Source organism: Apodemus sylvaticus, chromosome 7 (assembly GCF_947179515.1).
Source record: "Apodemus sylvaticus chromosome 7, mApoSyl1.1, whole genome shotgun sequence".
NCBI classification, from domain to species: domain Eukaryota; kingdom Metazoa; phylum Chordata; class Mammalia; order Rodentia; family Muridae; genus Apodemus; species Apodemus sylvaticus.
In genome coordinates this window covers 89,893,482-89,912,293 of record NC_067478.1, presented here as the reverse complement: position 1 = coordinate 89,912,293, position 18,812 = coordinate 89,893,482, and positions in this window count along the sequence as shown.

Sequence of the window (18,812 nt, the reverse complement as noted above, 5' to 3'; positions counted from 1 at the left end):
GGTCTATGGGAAGGTATATGTAAGAAGATTATATCGAAGAAACCATTTGAGTGTCCCTTTTTCTAGCACTCAATGTATTTTGAAATATATTTCAAATATTTTCAGATATCTGCAAGCATTTGTCATCCTCTTTTTTGATTCAAGCAGTCACAGGATTTGCAATACAGGAGAAAGGAGACATGAAAATGTAATCATACATGTTACATACTTATGACCTTAATTTAAGAATTGTTTTTATTGGGACCCATTTTCTACCTTCTTTCAGTTCATTTCAAGCCACTATAACACCTTTAATTGAGTGGTTCAATAATTTTTCATGACTTATTTACAGCATGTCTCTTTTAATATGAAGTTTTTTGCATTTAATAAAGTAAAAAATAGTCAAAATCAATTCATAGCTATAATTATATTTGATAGTGAACAATTGAAAATTATATCCTAAAATTTTAAACAGGAGAATTGTCTACCTCTTCTCTTTAATTCTAGATATTGTCTTTGCAAATTAGACACATACTTAAAAGTGAACAAAAATCAAGAAACTAAAACATCTACTAGTACATAAATATAATTGATCATATAGGAAATCCAAAATTGGTTAAAGAGAATTATTAAATATACTTAGCAGCATATCTAGGTAATGTTAGAACACAAAAATGAAAGCATAGATGTGGAAGATGTTGAAGATTAAGAAATCATCAAAAGACCTAAGAGATACTGTGGAGTTCTTTGAAACTTGTTTAATTTGCTTCAGCAGCTGGGGTTTCCTGTCCCACATAAAACATAGCTGTAACCATTCTGCACTAATTATTCTAAGCTATAAGGGAAAATTTCAGAAAGACAGTAGGTGGATACTGTTAATTCATGTTCATGTAAAGCAGTTCCTTATATGGTAACACCAGACATCTTGTTTTCCTAACTAGGTTTATTTAAAGGAGATCTCATTTCTATTTTAATGCTTCTCTTAAATACATCTCTACTATAAAAGCTGAGAGTCATATATTGCGATAAAATGTGTTGTGCAAAATGAAAGTTTGGGATTTTAGCACCTAATAGAGGATGTGAAGAAGCTGAACCTTTCTTTATGGGAGCTTAAGTTATATGACAGTTTCATTAATGCTGCTATGAGAATGATTTGGGTATCACAGGTGTGGGATCCTAACACAGGGCTTACTGTGGTTCTTTCTTTATAGCTTTCTTTTGAACTCCTTTTGCCCTTCAGTCTTCTGCCATATCAGCATGTAGGAAATTGGGTCTTCATTTGGTATGGGCTTTTGGTCTTGACCTTTTTATCCCTCAGAAAATTATGACAAGATAAATACAATCCTGATCATTTTATATTACCTCCATGTGCTACTATGTCACATCAAAAAGATTAGACCAAGATATATCTTTCTATATTTCTGAGTCTGTTTATTAACTACTTTATCTATGTTTGTTATCCTTCACAATGCTTGCCCTGAAAAAATAGTTTCCATCACAGAAGCTGTATTATCTGTTTCTCAATTATGGTACATCGATGGTTGTGGGCTTTGACAAATACCATGTCATTAACTTTCACTGCAACCCAGTTCTAGCACTCTTAATTCTGTTCAGTACTTCCTGAGTTGCCTAAATATCTCTATGCCTTAGTTGTTGATGGAGCATTCCTCAATACTTGTTTTGCACTATTTCTTTTAGGATCCCTTTGTCAGTGCCTCTTAAATATTAATGAATACAGAGTCAAGCATGACCTTGGTAGGGTCAGAATTACATGGTTCCTGCCCCTGGGATGAGGACAAAAAGGCAGAGACCTTCCTGAGTTTCAATGGTTACTGTGGGGGTTAAGCTTGTTTGTATAATAATGTACATATTTTCATGTTCCTCCTAACAATAACATTATTCTGATTAGTTTTAATGATTAGAGACAGCACAAGTCTGAGAGCTGAAGGTGTGGCAAACATCTTAGCAAAATGGTAAGTTTTATTCAGAATAGCCCTTAAAGATGTGTACAACAACTCTAAAAATTTGAGTTCAAAAATATATAATTTCCCAACTATGTTAAATGTAAGAATACAATATGAATTATTTGAAAAGCTTCATTAATCTAAAAGAACAAAAGAAGCTGCACTTTAATCTAACTCTCTTTTCTTTAAGAAAAGAGATACAGATTTAGGAAGTTGCCATCATAGGAGATCCCACCCAGCTAAGTTTCTTGTTTATGCTTACAAAGGCAGACAGATTTCCTAAGTTCAAAATCAGCCTGGGACAGAGGGAATTTAGGTCAAAGTCCCCTCATTGTAGAAGTGACAGTTTCCGGTTAGGGTCTTACCCAGCTATTTTATAGTCTGTGCTAAACAAAGGTCAGATCTGTGAGTTCTTCTGCAATGTAAAAAAAAAAATGTGTGTGCTTTCTGTCTGCATAGAACCAAGAGGTTGGGGTAATGGGATGGTAATTTATATGAAGATCCAATTGGAACCTGAAGCAAATGACTGGATTAGGATGTAAATAAAATACTGGGTTTTTGATTTGCAAGGGATGAGTTATCCAGAAAGAATTTGTCAAATAGCAAGGGAGAACTGCTTTGAGGACAGAGATAGGGACAGAGAGACAGAAACAGAGAAAAAGAGAATGGAGGAGGGACAGAGGGAGGAAAGGGGGAGGGGGGGACGGAGGGAGAAAAGAGAGACAGACAGAGACAGAGACAGACAGACAGACAGACAGACACATACACACAAACACACACACACAGAGAGAGAGAGAGAGAGAGAGAGAGAGAGAGAGAGAGAGAGAGCCATGTGGAGGGCTCAAGAACAGACAGAAAGCCATCTAGAGAGCTGTTTCAAGCAGAACATAGGTACACATCAGGTTTGATTTCTAGTCATTTGTTTCCTGCTCCAGGACACCCCTTCCTCAGAACCCTTCTCCAAGTCAAGTCTGGTCCTTAGCAAATAAATCATAAGCAAAATAACAAAAAAATGGTTAATGACAAAGAATTGTTTCTTTTCTTATCAATAAATTCAGATTTAAAAATCCACATATATTTAACATATGTGATCTCATTGTGTAGACCTTGAAAATGTTTCTCTTATCAGTAGTACTAGCAATATAATCAAAACATGTGTCACCTCCCAAAGTTTGCTGGTAGGAATCTGTGTCTCTTGATTATCTGATTTTTTTGGTGTTTGGAACAGATATTTGGTATAAAATTTATCACCAAATAGTTTGAGTTACATAATTCCATATTTTAAAGTTTCAGCATGATAATACATGGAATACATTCATAAAGATCTGAAGATGAAAAACTGATTCACTGGAAAATACTGGAGACTATGAATTCATTGAACTTCTATATTATATATCTTCTCCTGATGTCTCACAATCATTACATTCTCCACCTCATTGAGTTTTTAGTTCTGCAGATAATTCATATAAGTGGATTTGCACAGACTTTTTTCTTATATGTCTGATTTATTTATCACAATAAAGTGTCCCTTCAGTTTAGTCAATATTTTTTCAATCAGTGAAATTTCCCTTATAGAGAAAAAAATCAGTGAAGATTCAGAACAATTTAATGTACATTCTTTATTTTTATATCATATGCTATTTACTATTAACTAATATAAAATATGAATGAGACAGCTAAAGTAACTGGTTTTTAATAGATCATTTGTAACATGATATAGTTACAAATTATATGTGAAACTAGAGAAAAACAACCCATAATATATAAATTCAAATAGTATTTAATTTTCATATGGAAGTCATTAATTTGTTAATTTTTAATAATGTATTCATAATTTTGTCTTCAGAATAACATTGTAGCAATAATTTAGATAATACCAAATAAGAAATTGCTATGACATTTATTAGAAATAGTGATTTATGTTCTGATTATGATTCATAAAGATATTTTTGGGCTTTTAAGATGGACCAGTATTAAAATTAATTTAATATGTTAAGCATATAGAATAGAAAAATAAGTTATACATATAGTCTGCTTTTCAGAATTCTACAGTCAAGAAAAGCATAGGTAGGCAAACAAGGTTAGTATTTATAATGTCCTGAAGGTCACAGCCAATATGATGCTCTTCCTGAATGAGGGGATGGTATCAAAAAAATATTTTAGAGGATCACAACAAATAAGACTGCCTTTCTTTTTGGGTCAAGTATCACAGGACATGAATGTTCCAGGAAAGTACATTAAGTATGTCATAGTTATAAGATGTAGTTTTCTTTAAGGTTTACTCTTATTTCTTTATCTTATTAAACATAAATTTTGTTCTTCTTAAAAGCATTTGTATTTTATTTAAAAAATTTCAAAATGAATAATAATTTTGTTTTAAATCTGAAGGAAAATCTAATAAATCAATATTAGACTTTAAAATAAATACCATTTACAAACTCAAGCAAAAATTAAAGTATTTTTATACTTTAAAACAATTTTTAAAATTGAAAAATATTTGAGTAAATTCCTCTCCTCTCCCAAATTTTTTGAAATCCTCTCACCTTCCTTACCCACACAACAAGTTTTTTCAGAATAAGACAATAAAAAGTGTTTACAACTATAAAGTCCCCCAAAACCAAGAAAAGAGGAGAAAAGTATATCCCTGCAATAAAACCACCAACCTGTAACCAAATAGAAGCAAAACCACGAAATTAAAAATATATATACAAAAAATGGTGAAGTTCATATATGTTGATCAATTGCTCCTGATCATGAGGCCTGTCCTGGAGTAGTTTATACCCAGTGTCACTATATTGAGGCTTAGGTCATGCTCATTGTGATGGGGAATGTGGCAGCAGGCAGGCAGACAGGAAACCAGGCTACTGTGTTCACGGAGCAGTAGCTGAGACCTACAACCTGATCTGCAGTAGGATAAAAAGTAATGAGATTATGGCTGGAATGAGCTTTGGAAGCCTCCAATGACACACTCCCACCAACAAAGCCACACCTTGTCCAACAAAGGTCACTTCTAATCCTTACTAAATAGTCTACTAATTGGTATCCAAATATTCTAATGTATGAATCTATGGGAGCCATTCTCATTCAAATAATGACAGCTATCTAATCCCAACTGATTAGTCCTAAACAAATACATATATGAGCAACACTGATTAGACACATGATGTGGGCATACATTATTATATTAATTTATTTTATTTTATTATATTATATTATATTATATTATATTATATTATATTATATTATATTATATTATATTATATTATATATGTGTGTGATATACATTATACATAGGTAACAATTATTGAAGAAATCAATATTGTGAGGGAAGTTGAGAGAGAGATTTAGAGAAGTTGTAGAGGAGAGGTAGAGAAGGAATGTTTGAAATGATGTAAATACAGAGTATTTATGTATGAAATTCCCCAAAAGAATATTTTAGTTGAAACAAATATTAACTGTATTATTAATCTTATTTTAAAGAAGACTTGAAGACCATGGAATGAAAATGGGTCTTGAGAGATAAAAATCTGTCACACATGTTTAATTACAATGGACTGTAGAAAGGAGTAGGAGAGACTAAGATTTTATGAGGTAAGGACTTGTATCTGAACATACCTTTCCTTCACAGACAGCTCAGTGTTGGCTGTCTATCTTCTTCTTTACCCTAGAAGAGAAAATGACCTTGAACATGTGAGGGGCAGATTACACTGAATTATCTGTTGAGCCACTATTCCTTAAAATTGGTTCTTAAGATCATTTGTTATTCTACACAACTGGTAAATATAAACATTTTATATGCTGGCCTCAGAAACAAGAGATTGCTTATAAAAAGAAATGTGGCAGTTATTTCCCTATACAGTCTTGTCTCTCAAGAGTCTTTCAATGGAAAGATCAACAATCAAAATTAATATATATTCCCCAGTGGTTCCCAAGTGTGAAAGGTAGCCTGGTCAAAAGATTCCTAGTTCTTTTTAAAATGTGGATATTATAAATGTATGTTAGAAGCACTACAATATTCATGAAACCATGAAGATAATCATTAAAGGGATTTTCAAAAATAATTTCTTCAAAATTTAAAAATCAGTGTAAACAACTAAAAGATTCTAATTTCATAACTCCCATTGACAGGCACCAAATGTGTTTAGATAGTATGAAAGCATGCAAAATCATTTAATTAGATAAATTTTATTCAAGAAATGAAAGAAGCAGCTTTCTCCTTTCTGAACTTATAATAACTTAGATAATTGAAATAATGCAGAAGAGGTGGCAAATAAGGCTAATGAGAAAAACTAGAAGGAGAGTTAGAGAATGGGTACCAGTTAAGGCAGATGCCATCAAGAGTTACTGAGTCTAACTAGAGAAACTGATTTTATCCCAAGCAGAATAAGATGTGATTACTCCTTCTTGTTTTCAAGAACAGCAAGAAATTACTTGGGAAAGGAGAATAAAAGATATTTAAAACATTCTGTATGGTCTCTGATTGTAGACTTCTCAGGTAATCTAGAGGGTCAAAGAGGAAAAGAGGGAAACAAAAGAATATATATATATATATATACATATGTATATATATATATATGCATGATTAAATTATATATATTTAATCAGTGGGTATTGATTACATTGTAAAGTAAAAGGTTATGCACATCAACACGAAGGTCATGTTTCATTGCAGGCAGCAGAACACTTTTTGCAGCACCAAAAGCACAGAGGTAGAACTGAGCTTAGTATTCTTGTTAGCAGATTACATTCCTCTCTGTCACAGTTGAGTAGCATGTTGGGAGTAATAACAGTGGACTAAGAGCAGTCAATAAAGAACAGACTGCTTAATAAATAATAATGGGTATGTGTAGTTGAGAAATAAACTAATCGAGATGATTATGTTTCTGAAAATTGTAGCCACTAGTAAGGTGAAGAACAAGAGCAACAGGAGTTATGCAACCCCCTTCTCTTTCTCACATAATTTGCAATCATGCTAAAGATGAGTCATGGAAAGAAGCCATCATATCATGGTTTATGTACTTATTGCCTGCACTTTAAGAGTGGTTATTGGTTCTACTCAGTCCTTCACAATCTCAGATTATTCTATAGCTGTTTTTCCTTTTTTCTTTTTTTTCTTTTTTTCATATTTTTTATTCAATATATTCTTTATTTACATTTCAAATTATTTTGCCTTTCCTTTCCTTGATCCCCCCTCCCTGTAAGTCCCATGAGCCATCTTCCCTTCCCCTGTTCCCCAATTAACCCCTTCCCGCTTCCCTGTCCTGGCATTCCCCTATACTGCTGCACTGAGCCTTTCCAAGACCAGGGGCCTGTCCTTCCTTCTTCTTGGTCATCATTTGATATGTGAATTGTGTCTTGGGTATTCCAAGCTTTTAGGCTAATATCCACTTATCAGTGAGTGCATACCATGAGTGTTCTTTTGTGATTGGGTTACCTCACTCAGGATGATAGTCTCCAGTTCCATCCATTTTTCTAAGAATTTTATAAATTCATTGTTTTTAATGGCTGAAGAGTAGTTCATTGTGTAAATATACCACATTTTCTGTATCCATTCCTCAGCTGAAGAACATCAGGCTTCTTTCCAGCTTCTGGCTATTACAAAGAGGGCTGCTATAAACATAGTGGAGCATGTAACCTTAGTAAATGCTTGGGAAATCCTCTGGGTATATGCTCAGGAGTGGTATAGTGCGGTCCTCTGGTAGTATCATGGCCAGTTTTCTGAGGAAACACCACACTGATTTTCAGAGTGGTTGTACAAGCTTGCCACCCCACCAGCAGTGGAGGAGTGTTCTTCTTTCTCCACATCTTCAACAGCACCTGTTTTCTCCTGATTTTTTTATTTTAGCCATTCTTACCTGTGTGAGGTGAAACCTCACAGTTGTTTTGACTTGCATTTCCCTGATGACTAAGAATGTTGAACATTTCTTTAGGAGCGTCTCTGCCATTTAATATTCCTAAGGTGAAAATTCTTTGTTTACCTCTATACCCCATTTTTAATAGGGTTATTTGGCTCTCTGGAGTCAACCTTCTTGAGTTCTTTGTATATCTTAGATATTAGTCCTTTGTTGGATGTAGAGTATGTAAAGATATTTTACCAATTTTTTGGTTGCCATTTTGTCCTATTGACAATATCCTTTGCCTTACAGAAACTTAGTAATTTTATGAGGTCCCATTTGTCAATTCTTTTTTTTTTAAATTGAATATCATCTTCATTTACATTGCCATGGTAAAACATTTCCCAAATTCCCCTATCCCCAAAGACCTCCAACCCCTCCTCCCTCCCCCTGCCTCCATATATATATATCCCTCCACCTGACACACTCCTACCTCTCCCCCTCTATTTCCCTTTGTTGGGGCCTCTGTTGAGCCTTTACCTGACCAAGGACCATTCCTCCCACTGATGCCCAACAAGACCTTCCTCAGCCACATTTTTGGCTGGAACCATGTGTTCCCTTGGTTGAGGGAGTCTTGGGGAATCTGGGTGGCCAAAATCATTGTTCTTCCCATAGGGCTGTAAACCCCTCCAGACCACCCTCCAACTCCTCCATTGTGGACCCCATGCCCAGTTCAATAGTTGGTTGCTAGCATCTGCCTCTGTATTTGTAAGTCTCTGACAGGGCCCCTCTGGAGACAGCCATGGCATGTTCCTTTTGGTATACACGTCTTGTAGTCCTTAGTAGTCTCAGGGTTTGTTGACTGTTTATAATATGAATCCCCAGGTAGGGCAGTTTCTGGGTGGACTTTACTTCTGCCCCTGCTCCACACATTGTCTCCCTCTCTGCTTCTGTGAGTATTTTGTTCCCTTTCTCAGAGGAACCAAAGCACCCTCACTTAAGTTCTCCTTCTGCTTGAGCTTCCTGTGCTGGATGAATTGTAACATGTTTATTTTGAGCTTTTGGGCTAGCATCCGCTTATTAGTGAGTGCACACTATGTGTGATCTTTTGTGATTGGGTTGCCTTGCTCAGGATGACACTTTCTAGTTCCATCAATTTGCCTAAGAATTTCATAAATTCATTGTTTTTTTTTGTTTTTTTTTTGTTTTTTTTTAATTTTTTTTATTCGATATAATTTATTTACATTTCAAATGATTTCCCCCTTTCTAGCCCCCCCACTCCCCGAAAGTCCCGCAAGACCCCTTCTCTTCCCCTGTCCTCCCACCCACCCCTTCCCATTTCCCTGTTCTGGTTTTGCTGAATACTGTTTCACTGAGTCTTTCCAGAACCAGGGGCCACTCCTCCTTTCTTCTTGTACCTCATTTGATGTGTGGATTATGTTTTGGGTATTCCAGTTTTCTAGGTTAATATCCACTTATTAGTGAGTGCATACCATGATTCACCTTTTGAGTCTGGGTTACCTCACTGAGTATGATATTCTCTAGCTCCATCCATTTGCCTAAGAATTTCATGAATTCGTTGTTTCTAATGGCTGAATAGTACTCCATTGTGTAGATATACCACATTTTTTGCATCCACTCTTCTGTTGAGGGATACCTGGGTTCTTTCCAACATCTGGCAATTACAAATAGGGCTGCTATGAACATAGTAGAACATGTATCCTTATTACATGGTGGGGAATCTTCTGGGTATATGCCCAGGAGTGGTATAGCAGGATCTTCTGGAAATGAGGTGCCCAGTTTTCGGAGGAACCGCCAGACTGATTTCCAGAGTGGTTGTACCAATTTGCAACCCCACCAGCAGTGGAGGAGTGTTCCTCTTTCTCCACACCCTCTCCAACACCTTATGTATATATACCACAGTTTCTGTATCCATTCCTCTGTTGACGGACATCTGGGTTCTTTCCAGCTTCTGGCTATTATAAATAAGGCAGCTATGAACAGAGTAGAGCATGTGTCCTTATTACGTGTAGGAGCACCTTCTGGGTATATGCCCAGGAGTGGTATAGCTGGGTCCATAGGAAGTACTATGTCTAATTTTCTGAGGAATCATCAAACTAATTTCCAGAGTGGTTTTACCAGCTTGCAATCCCACCAACAATGGAGAAGTGTTCCTTTTTCCCCACAACCTCTAAAGAATCTGCTGTCCCCTGAGTTTTTCATCTTAGCCATTCTGACTGGTTTAAGGTCTCAGTGTTGTTTTTATTTGCTTTCCCTAATAACTAAGGATACTGAACATTTCTTAATGTGCTTTAGGGTTATTTGAGTTTCCTCAGTTGAGAATTCCTTGTTTAGCTCTTTACCCCATTTTTAAAAGGGTTATTTGACTCTCTGGAGACTAACATCTTGAGTTCTTTGTATACATTGGATATTAGCCCTCTATCAGATGTAGGGTTAGTAAACATCTTTTCCCAATTTGTTGGTTGCCGTTTTGTCCTATTGACCATGTCCTTTGCCTCACAGAAGCTTTGAAGTTTTATGAGGTCCCATTTGTCAATTCTTGTTCTTAGAGCATAAGCCATTGGTGTTCTGTTCAGGAACTTTTCCTCTGTGCCCATGTGTTCAAGATTCGTCCCCACTTTCTCCTCTATAAGCTTTAGTGTGTATGGTTTTATGTGTAGATCCTTGATCCACTTGGACTTGAACTTTGTACAAGGAGATAAGAATGGGTCAATTTGCATTTTTCTGCATGCAAATCTCTAGTTGATCCAGCATCATTGGTTAAAAATTCTGTCTTTTATCCACTGGATGTTTTTAGCTCCTTTGTCAAATATCAAGTGAACTTATGTATGTGGGTTCTTTTCTGGGTCTTCAATTCTATTGCATTGATCTTCCTGCCTGTCTGCAAACCAATACCAAAGTTTTTATAAAGGTTGCTCTGTAGTAGAGCTTGAGGTCAGTGATGGTGATTCCCTTAGAAGATCTTTTGTTGTGGAGAAGAGTTTTCACTATCCTGGGTTTTTTTTTTTTTAATCCAGATTAATTTGAGAATTGCTCTTTCTAGATCTATGAAGAATTGATTTGGGATTTTGATGGGGACTGCACTGAAGCTGTAGATTGCTTTCAGCAAGATGGCCATTTTTACTATATTGATCCTGCCAATCCATGAACATGGGAGATCTTTTCATCTTCTGAGACTTTCTTCAATTTCTTTCTTCAGAGGCTTAAAGAGCTTCTCATATATATCTTTCACTTGCTTTGTTAGGGTCACACCTAGGTATGAAATGTTATTTGGGACTATTGTGAAGGGTGTCTTTTCCCTAATTTCTTTCTTCTCTTGTTTATCCTTTGAGTAGAGGAAGGCTACTGATTTGCTTGAGTTAATTTTTATATCCGGCCATTTTGCTGAAGTTTTTTTATCAGCTTCAGAAGTTCTCTTGTGGAAGTCTTGGGGTCGCTTATGTATACTATCATATCATCTGCAAATAGTGATATTTCGACTTCTTCCTTTCCAATTTGTATACCTTTGACCTCCTTTTGCTGCCTGATTGCTCTGGCTAGGACTTCAAGTACTATATTGAAATAGATAGGGAGAGAGTGGGCAGCCTTGTCTGGTCCCTGATTTTAGTGGAATTACTTCAAGTTTCTCTCTCTTTAACTTGATGTTGGCCACCAGTTTGCAATATAATGCTTTCACTACATTTAGGTATGGGCCTTAGATTCCCGATCTCTCCAAGACTTTTATCATGAAGGGATGCTGGATTTTGTCAAAAGCCTTTTCAGCATCTAATGAAATGACCATGATGTTTTTTTTTTTTCCTTTAGTTTTTTTTTTTGTTGTTGTTTTGTTTTTTTTGTTTGTTTTTTGTTTTTTTGTTTTTTTATGTAATGGATTACATTGACATATTTCCATATACTGAACCATCCCTGCATCCCTGTGATGAAGCCGATTTAATCATGCTGAATTATAGTTTTGATGCATTCTTGGATTCTGTTGGCCAGGATTTTGTTCAGTACTTTTGCATCAATGTTCATGAGGGAGATTGGTCTGAAGTTCTCATTACTTGTTTGGTCTTTGTTTGGTTTAGGTATAAGCATTATTGTGGCTTCATAGAATGAGTTGGGTAGTGTTCCTTGAGTTTATATTTCATGGAAAATTTTGAAGAGTATTGGTATTAACTCTTCTTTGGAGATCTGATAGAATTCCTGGGTAAACCCATCTGGTTCTGAGATTTTTTTTTTTTGATGGGAGACTATTAATGATTGCTTCTATTTCCTCAGGACTTATTGGACTATTTAGATGGTTTATCTGATCCTGTTTTAGCATTGGCACCTGGTATGTATCTAGAAAGTTGTCCATTTCATCTAGGTTTTCAAACCTTGTTGAGTATAAACTCTTATAGTAGGATCTGATCATTTTTTGAATTTCCACAATTTCTGTTGTTATGTCTCCCTTTTCATTTCTGATTTCATTGATTTGGATACTGTCTCTGTGCCCTCTGGTTAGTCCAGCTAAGGGTTTATCTATCTTGTTGATTATTTCAAAGAACCAGCTCCTTGTTTTGTTGATTCTTTATATAGTTCTTTTTGTTTCTGTTTGGTTGATTTTGGTTCTAAGTTTGATTATTTCCTGCCATCTACTCCTCTTGGGGGTATTTGCTTCCTCTTGTTCTAGAGATTTCAAGTGCACTGTCAAGCTATTAGTGTACGCTCTCTGCATTCTCTTTTTGGAGGTAATCAGAGCTATGAGTTTTCCTTCTAGCACTTCTTTCATTGTGTACCATAAATTTGGTATAATGTGTCTTCATTTTCATTATATTCTAAAAAGTCTTTAATTTTTTTCTTTATTTCTTACTTGACCAAGCTGTCCTTGAGAAGAGCATTGTTCAAGGTCCATGCGTATGTGTATTTTTTATTGCTTTTGTTTGAGCTTAAGACCAGGCTTAGGCTGTGGTCATCTGATAATATACATGGAATAATTTCAATATTTCTGTATCTGTTGAGACCCGTTTTGTGACCAATTATATGGTCAGTTTTGGAGAAGGTACCATGAGTTGCTGAGAAGAAGGTATATTCTTTTGCTTTAGGGTGGAATATTCTATAAATATCTGTTAGATCCACGTGGTTTATAACTTCAGTTAATTTCAATGTATCTTCTTTTTTGTTTGTTTGTTTTTGTTTTTTCTTTTCTTTCATTTCACTGTATCTTCTGATTCCATAATTTGTCCATTTTTGAGAGTGGGGTGTTGAAGTCTCCCACTATTATTGTGGGGGGGTGCAATAGGTGCTTTGAGCTTTATTAAAGTTTCTTTTATGAATGTGGGTGCCCTTATGTTCGGAGAATATATGTTCAGAATTCAGCGTTCATCTTGGTAGACCTTTCCTTTGGCCAGTATGAAGTATCCCTCCTTTTCTTTTTTGACAGCTTTTGGATGAAAGTCAATTTTATCTGATGTAAGAATGGACACTGCAGCTTGTTTCTTGGGATCATTTGCTTGGAAAATTGTTTTCCAAACTTTGACTCTTAAATAGTGACTGTCTTTCTCACTGAGGTAGGTTTTTTGTATGCAGCAAATCGTTGGGTCCTGTTTATGTATTAAGTCAGTTAGTCTATGCCTATTTATAGGGGAATTGAGACCATTGATATTAAGAGATATTAAGGAAAAGTAATTGTTGCTTACTATTATCTTCTTAGTTAAAGGTGAAATTCTGGTTATGTATCTATCTTCTATTGGGTTTGTTGAAAGATTACCTTATTGATTTTTCTACAGTGTAGTTTGCTGCCTTGTGTTTCTATTTTCCACCCATTATCCTTTGCAGAGTTGGATTTGTAGAAAGATATTGTGTAAATTTGCTTTTGTCATGGAATGTCTTGTTTTCACCATCTATGGTAATTGAAAGTTTTGCTGGGTATAGTAGTCTGGGCTGACATTTTTGTTCTCTTAAGTTCTGTATGACATCTGCTCAGGCTCTTCTGGCTTTCATAGTCTCTGGTGAGAAGTCTAGTGTAATTCTGATATGTTACTTGACCTTTTTCTCTCACTGCTTTTAATATTCTTTCTTTGTTTAGTGCTTTTGGTGTTTTGATTATTATGTGACGAGATATTTCTGCTCTGGTCCAATCTGTTTGGAGTTCTATAGGCTTCTTGTACATTCAAGGGCATATCTTTCCTTAGGTTAGGGAATTTTTCACCTATAATTTTGTTGAAGATATTTACTGGGCAGTTAAGATGTAAATCCTTGCATTCTTCTATACCTATGATCCTTAGGTTTGGTATTCTCATTGTGTCCTGGATTTCCTGGATGTTTTGGGGTTACAAGCTTTTTGAATTTTGCATTTTATTTGACTGTTGAGTCAATGGTTTCTATGGAATCCTCAGCATCTGAGATTCTTTCTTCTATCTCTTGTATTCCATTGTTGATGCTTGTATCTATGACTCCTGATTTCTTTCCAATGTTTTCTATCTTCAGAGATGTCTCACTTTGCGATTTCTTCATTGATTCTATTTCCAGTTTCAAATCCTAGATAGTTTTGTTCAGTTCCTTCACTTGTTTGTTTGTTTTTTCCTGAAATTCTTTAAGGAATTTTTGTGATTCCTCTTTAAGGGCTTCTACCTGTTGACCCATGTTCTCCTGTGTTTCTTTCAGGGGATTTTGTGATTCCTCCTTAAGGGCTTCTGTATGTTGACCCATGTTCTTCCCATAATTCCCTATGGGACTTGGGTATTGCCTCTTTAAGAGTGTCTACCTTTTGATCCATATTCTCTTGTCTTTCTTTAAGGAATTTTTGTGTTTTTACCTGTTTACCCATATTCTTCTGTATTCCTTTAAGGGAGTTAATTATATCCTTCTTGAAGTCCTTCATCATCAACATAAAATGTGATTTTAAATCTAGCTCTTGCTTTTCTGATGTGATGGAGTATGCAGGATTTCCTGCTGTGGGAGAACTGGCTTCTGATGGTGCCATGTTGCCTTGGTTTCTGTTGGTAATGGTCTTGCTTCTGCCTTTGGCCATCTCTGGCATTAGTTGGCCTTGCTGTCTCTATCTTCTCTGTTCTGCAGGCCTGTGTTTCTGCACTCCTGGGATTCCCTTTCTCTCCAATGCCCTGCAAACAGCTGCTTCTCCTAGAAGTATCAGGTGATGGAGTCTCTCCTGTGGCAGACTTGGCAAGGGTCTAATGCCCTGCTGGCTACTATTTCTCAAATATTCTGCCGCTGGTGGTTCTCGAATGCTCTGCTGATGCTAGTTCTTGAATGACCCGTTTTACTAGTTCAAATGCCCTACTGGTGTCAGTTCTTGAATGACCTGCTCCTGCCCATTCTCTAGAGAGTATCAGGAAGTAGGCTCCTCCTGGATTATCTGCTCTTGAAAGTTCTCTATCGAGTATCAGAAAATGGGATCTTCCTTGTGCCAGATGTGGCACAGGTCTACCACATCCAACAGAACTGAGCAGTAGCTGTAGAGGAGGGAGAGGTATCACGGAAGGGCGGGCAGTGGTGTTCTTGGGGGTTGCTGGGTAATGAGTCCCAGAGTGGCTCTGGGCCTCTGGGGATGCAGAGTGATTCTTAACAGATAATCTGCTCCTGCCAGATCTCTAGTGAGTATCAGGAAGTGGGATCTTCCTCGTGACTGCATCTGTCAATTCTTGATATTAGATCATAAGCTATTGGTGTTCTGTTCAGGAAAATTTCCCCAGTGCTCATGTCTTCAAGGGTCTTCCCCAGTTTCTTTTCTATTAGTTTCAGTGTGTCTGGTTTTAGGTGGAGGTCCTTGATCCACTTGGAGTTGAGCTTAGTACAAGGAGATAAGAATGGATCACTTTGCATTGTTCTGCATACTAGCCACCAATACATCCATACATGCCACTGGGTGTATAGCTGGCTTCCTGAGACACTTGGAGATGGCAGCCTATGGCAGGGAATGTTACTAATCCAGAGACAGAAACTGTTTTTCCTTGTTTTAATCTCCATTCTGCTGAAGGGATATGGTCTTAGGAAATTTGAGCAAGGTCCTCTTCACAAATATATGCTATGAGTGACTAATACTGCTTTCTGATGTGGATGACACCATAATCATTTGCTCTATTCAATGCTTGGTAGATGTGAAAACTTTATATGCTGAATCATTATATATCAAGAGAAAATAATGATCAACAAATTCCCACTAGAGTCTGATTCTACACCCCAACATTTAGAAATCCATAAGGAGGAATCCATGTTCCTCTGGCACTCACAAAACCATGTCATGTAGTTTTCCTTTCTTCTCATTAGACTCAAGGTATAAACTGGAAAAAAGTGGTAACACTAGATCTACAGATGTTTTAATAATAATAATTCATCTAAAAACTCAGATTTCAAGAAATTATTGGACCTATACTACAGTCATTGTGAAGTACTAACAAGAGAAAAGAGAATAGAGAGAAAAGAAATTTTCATCTTGAGGAAACTTGCTATATTATAATGGATGTAGAAGCTATATGCACCAACTTGGTTCATACCAAGCTTGGCCTGGACTATCTTCAAGAAGTTTTTATTCTGAAGGAATACTACTATAATGCTATTGTAAATACCTAATTGTAATATACATTTAATAGAAATTTAAATATATATGGAAATCAAGACACTTGATCTGACAATGATGACAGACAAAAAATAGACTATCAAACCCACAATCCTTGGCACTAGAAATCTTTTGAATGGTTTGGTCATGATTGATCAAATGACTCACAAGTTTATATACACCGACAGTGTGACACTCAAACTTTAAGGATGAGACCCCATTGATGAAGTCCCTATACAGTTAATACACTCAGGTAATCTGATGTAGAGGAAACCTGAATTAAGTGCCAGTTATACATTGGTGGTCACACAAAGGTAATTAGTTGAACTTAAGACCCAGTTTTCTAGATGAAAATCAAGCCTTGTAATGGAAAACTAGCCAGTGTTGTGGGGCTAATTATGTCAATTACTTTTGAAAAGAGATAATTTATATGGTTAATGTTATACACTATTAAATTTTAATTCATTAGTCATGGAAGTAAATTGGCTGTACAAGGATAATTTTCTGTATTGCTGAAGAATGACCTTTCAAATTGTAAACTATGAGGTCTTCGGAAGAAGATTCCTAATCCCTGTGACTGCTGTTGCTTTGAATAATTATAAACGTGAGGTTTCAAATATAAAATATAGGAATCAAAAGTGTTCTCAAGAGTTTTACTAATTTCATTATTGGTAAACAACCTCAATGGTAAGGAATATAGAGGACATTGATATTAACTGTGAGGTGAAGCAGAAGTGCCTCATAGTAAGGTGGAATGAGAATGACAGCCACAGAATTTTCATTGAAATGTGTCTAAAGTTTGGAAGGACAAGATGTCATCAAGAAGACACTTCAAAAAGTGAAACCACTGAGAATAAAGATGGGAAACAGACTGAGTACAGAACAGTTGAGGTATCCTAGGAACATGACCACTGAATCCAGTGTAAGTACATCTTGGGTTCAGTTAGATAGTTCAAGTCACACTGTGACTAAATTGGTATGAATTTATGTCTGTTAGATATGATGGGATATTTTACATATGCAGCTTAACTCAGACAAGGTTAAATGTGAACAAGGAGATCTGTGCAGTCAAACTGAAAATGGCTTAATAGAGAGTGAGGGAAGGCCATGGAATTTGGAAATGTTTTCCATTTGTCTTCTAAACAAAATTTTTAACAGCATCAAAGAATTATGATGTCAAAGGAATCATAGATAACATCTAAAGTAGAATATAAATATTTGGTGTTCAATATTCTCAAATATTACTATATAGAGAGGTCAAACAAAACAGTTTCCTATTTCTCCTAGAAAGAGATGTGGGAACCGAGGTGCCATTGAAGGCAGATGCCACTAAGAGCCACTGAAGCTTTCACATGAGCTGATTACTTCCCAAGATGAGAGAGCTGAATTGCTGCTCATTAGTTCCAACAGCAAAAGAGGAGGTTTTTTTTCCATGTAGTTCTTTATGTAGCTATATTTATATTTTTCTAGCCTAAAATCTTTAGAATTTTAGTCTATGTGGACATTTCACATTCCCTTTCTGGACATCAGTAGTCTTTAAAGATATATCGGCTTATTAGTTTCTTATTGATATGACAATGCTTTCTGTGTATACATTGTATATTATTAAACTTCCAATTAGGATACAGCACTAGCTCAGCTTAGCCTGTGTAATAACTGTCAAAAACATGTATTTTAACAAGTGAGAACATTTGTTCCTCCACTTAGATGAACATACCACACACACAAGGATGTAAATCCTCCTTTGCAAGATGGTGATTTTTGTTTGAGGACCATGCCAGGCATGTCTAGTTCTTCCTCTCTAATGTGTTTTCACCAAATAGAAACTAAGAAAGTTAAATACTAGGTTATCTACAACCTCTTATTGGTTCATGAGAAAATAGATGCTGACTGATGTCCTCCTTCATAAAAACTTACCTATAAATATTTTATACACCTATTTTTAAAGTTACTGTCCTCTTTGTGTTTTTAACAGCCTTCTTCTAATGTGAATCTTCATAACTTTGTTTTTCATTGATTTCTGTAATTTCCTGCTAAAATTTTGATTTATTAGGAATCTGTTCTTGACTTTTGTGAAGTAAATATCTAATTGCATAAAATATTAGCAAAATTTGATATTCTTTCTTTAAATGATACAAGAGCTAATTTGGAAAAGAAGATCACGAGTAGACATTTGTTAGAGATCTCCTTTTCTGAACCTACTCCTTCAGAACTGATGTTTACTTTCAGAATGGTACTTATAACTACCCACAAAATAATTATAAAATTTTATCCCTTTTTCCCATATGAATAAGTAATATAAATAAAAGTTACAGTGAAAGAATAAATGTCTGGGTCTGAAACTCATAAAGGTAGACAAGAAAATAGTATCACTCTATATCTGGGAGAAATATGAATAAGGATTGTACAGAAGTGATTAGGAGTCAAACAGCAGCAATATGAATGTTGAACAGATAGCCATAGTGGTGCAAAATA